This window comes from Drosophila guanche, unplaced genomic scaffold (genome assembly GCF_900245975.1).
Source record: "Drosophila guanche unplaced genomic scaffold, DGUA_6, whole genome shotgun sequence".
NCBI lineage: Eukaryota > Metazoa > Arthropoda > Insecta > Diptera > Drosophilidae > Drosophila > Drosophila guanche.
In genome coordinates, this window is record NW_022995743.1 from 12448854 (window position 1) to 12453629 (window position 4776).

Below are 4776 nucleotides of genomic sequence, written 5' to 3' on the forward strand. Positions count from 1 at the left end.
CTGCTGCTCAACCACTCAACTGGGCAATGACAAGCAAATTAACCGCAACTGCCGCTGCCGCTGCTGCTGCCGCTCCATGTTGCACCATCGCACCCTGTTCCAAGTCTGGACAATCAGCAAACTGTCGGCTCTGGTGTGGCTGCCACTGCTGGTTTAACTACTTCTCGCGCCCAACCCAACTTCTGTCTCGTTGGGGCATATAATTTCCTACACCTAACCTTGAGCAAAAAGAAATATACGAAAGAGATTCAAATGAATTTATCAGTGGAGAGCATACTACAGTCAACACTCAACCGATGGACAGCTGCCAGCAATAGCAACAGACAGAAGGGAGATCTATCCACCAAAGCCCCCTAAAACAGACATCGTAGCAGCTCTCCCCTTCACCTGTTGTTGGTCCCTTTAATGATTTCCATTTCGTGGCAACAATTGGAGCTGCATAATTATTATTAAAAGCCATATTCGGTCGTTGATTATTGGCAAATTAATTGGCTGGGGCTTCGGCTTCGACTGCGACTGAAATTGGAACTGAAATTGCAGCTGCAGTCTGTCGGTCCGTTGCCCATTGTGGTCTGTGGCCGGCACCCGCACATTGTTGTACGCCAAAATGTTAAATTCCAATAAAAATTTGTAGAAACTTGCGCGGCCGCCACATGGACTGGATCGGGTCATGCCGTCCGTCCGACTGCCCGAGTTATTTCCCCCCAAACGGATTAGGTAATGGCCGGGGGTGCCTTTCACTAGTTGCCGCCACACAAAAGACCAGCAGACACTCATTTTGGTCTGTAATTTATTTGTATAGGCCATAGAAATTAGTTCAACAGCAGCAGCAGCAGGCAAAGTAATTCCCGCCCACTGCCAAAATGTGAGTGCCAGGGCACTTGACTCTAGATCTCGGGCAGTTGTGCAACAATTAGTGCAGTTGCAGGTGAAAGGCACAAATCCTGGCAGTCAATCAGCCCCCCCCACAGATCCCCCTTTTGATTGCGCCTTTAAATCTATTGAATATCACTTTACAAGGCGCAGCTGTCAGCGGTTTCTATAATGAATTGTTCCCGCAGCACAGCACAGCCGCATTGTCTCTCAAATTACATGATATCATTCCCAAACGCAACAGCCAGCGGACAACAGCACTTTTTGGGGCACGTGACAAGGCTTTGGATCAGATAGGAATTTACATACACAGCAATGTATTTTTTCTCTTTTTGGTGGCTGCCCAAAAGCAGTAGCCAGATCAGAGATTGGAAACTCGAAAGATAATCTATTTGCTTGGACATTTGCTATTTGCTTCCAGCTACAGAAACAGAAGGCAGCGGGGAAAGTCTCATCCGTGCGGGTGGCAATCTTGGTGGCCACAAGTTGCAGCCGCTTGTCAAAGGTCGCGGCAAGCGAAAGTGACTTTGGGCACGCCCATTTCTTTATTTTGCAGACTACCAAAACCCGTTTCCTGCGCTTGCCACAGCTGCATGCCACAGCTGCACTGTGCGCACTGATGCGCACTGACCTACATCCCAGGCGCGCTGATCCAGCCTGAAGGGGCGCAGTTCCAGGTTGCGCAATCTCTGCGAGAAATGTCTATAACCTTCGCATTGGGAGAGCCAATGACATCAATAAAATAGCTACAAAATAGCGCACAATCATTTCGGTAAATGATTTAATTAAACTTAACAGTCGAACAACAAAAGTCAGAGCCCAGAGCCCAGTCCGTGGTGCCCCGCACCATTTCAATTTCAATTCCAATTCCCATTCCAATTTGGAATCGTTGTGGCTTAGCTGGATGTGAATTGGTTCGAGTGCTTTTCAAGTGTGTGACATATTGGCGTCAAGTTCATAATTCACAATTTATCTCATTCCGATATGAACAAAAGGCGACCAAGTGGCGCTGATCGGGCGACATTGATTGCGATGATCTGGAGCCAAGAGACTTATGGCCATACCAGAACACTCCACACACAGGCCATTGTGCAGAAACTGGTCTGCTGATCGCGGAGTGTTTCCGTTTTGTTTCTCAAGTTTTTTGTTTTCTGTTTGGGGTTCAAGAATAAAAGGGAATTTTTGTTTGGCTCTTTTTGCCAATTGAATGATTATGCCATACACTTATGTACGTATGGTTTAGATGAGTTTCTCTCTCTCTCTCTCTCACTCACTCTCTGGGAAAAAGCCTTTTCTTACGCTTTATTTTCTGCTGCCTTTGCATGGCTTCCCCCCTGTGCATTTACCCTTTGTTTGTTTTTGTGTGTTTTCTGTTTCATTGTTGGCTCTTCTCTGCTGTTGTTGTTTTTATTTCCCTCTCATCATCTTTCGGTTTCGTATCTTCTTTTGCCCCCTGGTTGGACTTGAACTTTGTGCGTGTGTTTTGGATTTTTCTCATCGTTTTGTACACGAGTATTTCATGTTTCGTGTTTGTCAAGGCTCTGGCTCTCAGCTGTGTTACCAAACGGGGTACAGTGACTACTCGTACAGTGAGACTGAAGTGGGTTTGTCGCGGCACCCCCTATATCTCAACAGCAAATGCTGACCCCAAGGCATTGTAGCTGCTTAGCAAATTGGCAACGCTCGATTGGAGGCCCTAATAATTTGTAATTACCAAAAAACACAAAACAAATGCCTGCCAGGTGGGGAGGTGCGGCTGTGTGAACTTGACTTTAATTGGCTTTCCTTTCAATGTAAAATAATGGTAATAAAATGCTCATAAAACAGGCCACACGAGAGTGCCAACCACAATGAGGATTCTCTCTCTCTCTCTCTCTCTCTCTTCGTCTCTCTTTCTGTCGCTTTTTGGGCGTCTTTCACTTTTCATTAACGTGTCGAATGGCGGCTTGGCTGTCGTTATGCAATGCCGCATGCCACACATGCTTATGAGGGCTAATCTCCCCTGCCCTGCCCTGCCCTTCGTCTCATTGAATATGGATTACCAAACTGTAACAAGTGCAAAACGATACTGAACTCCCCCCCCATGTGCTGCATACTAAGATACTTTTTTCCACCTGCTACGCCCACGCGGTACTGGTGGAGCCACTTGGCAGTGCCATCAGCTTTTATGATGCCATCCAGTGCCGGACAGTGGGCAAGTGTTCATAATTTGATAATGGCATCAATTAAACTTGATTGCTGGCTGCTTTGTTGTTGGCCATAATTAGCACCCAACTGAAACTGAAATGTTTATAAGGCATTAGTCGAGAGCTTCTGCTGATGTACAGACAGTGCCATTTAGTTGGGGTCTGAGCTATGCGAATACTCAAGTTTTCGGGCAACATTCCGCACAGAAATGAAGTCATATTCGCTTCAGCAAATTAAGTGGCGGATAAGTGCAAGACATGTCGTATGGCATGGCTTCGTGGATACCCTGTAAACCCTATATATAATGATATATTTCTCACTATTCGGTTTGTCAAACGAACATCGAAAAGTGTCAGCAGACGCCCAAAACTTCGTAACAAACAAAAGACTTAGGCAACGAACTTTGCGCATCATTTTACGCGCCGCAGATTTCTGGACAGCAGCATTCCTATCATTGTTGCTGCATGCGTCAATCATAATCATAGTGATGATAATCATCATCATCATCATCATCATCTGGGAAGAGCAGCGCTAACATTTTCATTACATTTTGATGGATTCGGTGCACTTTTGCTTCGCTGTCAGTTTCAGTTTCAGTTTCAGTTTCGGTTTCGCTTCGCGGGGGGTGGGCGCTCATTTTCATTTGTGCAGTCAAACAGGTTCGGACATGTTCTTCGCCCCCGGAGTGGGGCCTGGGGCGTGGCGTGCACTTGCTGCATTCAACATTCAAGCGTTATTTATTTCTTACACATTTTTAATTGCCTGTCACATAGATTCCATGGCAAGATCTCTGCGCAAATCGATGTTGTGGTGCCTGCGCGGGGCAGGCACTCTGACATTTGGCTTGACCTTCAGAATGCCATTAGAATAAGCAGCGCATCGGTGTCCATTAAAACGAATCAACCTCCAAATATAGACGGATAAAGCACCGTTATTCGAATGGAGCGGCCAGCTTTCAAGCAGCGAAATGATAAATAAAACCAAATTAATTTGTAAAAACGATCAAAAAAGGAAGCGACGCCGAGAGATGTCTGCTGATGATGTAATTAAGGCGTAGAAAGCTAAGCTCATAAAAAGAGTTATGCAGCGAGAAAGAGCGAAGAGAGAGAGAGAGAGATTGATGACCGCTGAAATGTAAATGAGATTCGTTGAGAATTATGGCCTGTCAGTGTCAGTGGAAAAGGTTCCTTGACCACAAGCTCTGCACTGCACCACATAAACCGCTGCTTAAGAGAGCCAAAACGAAGCAAGAGAGCAAGAGCAAGAGCAAGAGCGAGAGAGACCACTCTTAAGCGAAGGCAAGAGCTTTCGATCGCAGCAAGCTTTGGACACGCTAAATGCTATTAAGCCAACTTAGCCATGAAGCGGCAAGGCGACGAAAAACCAGCAACAAAAGCACACAGCACAGAGAAAAGAAATACCCAAGCTGGCTGGCAGGCAGCTGGCAGGGCAGCAACGTAACCAAACTTACGGTTAGTGGCTTGGAGCCAGGCCAGCGTTAACTTCAGCTCCATTGAGGTCTTCAGTCGTGTCGCGACAGTCCCCGAGTGCGTTTGGGTTCCCCGTTCGATCGATCATCGTCGTCCGCCGGGCCAGCAGCAGCAAAGCAGCACTCTCTCTCGCTCCTACCCCCCCGCAATCTCTCTCTCACAAAGCAAAATAAAGTCAAAGAGCAGCAGAAGAAGAAGTCCAAAATAAAGTCAAAGAGAAAGAGAA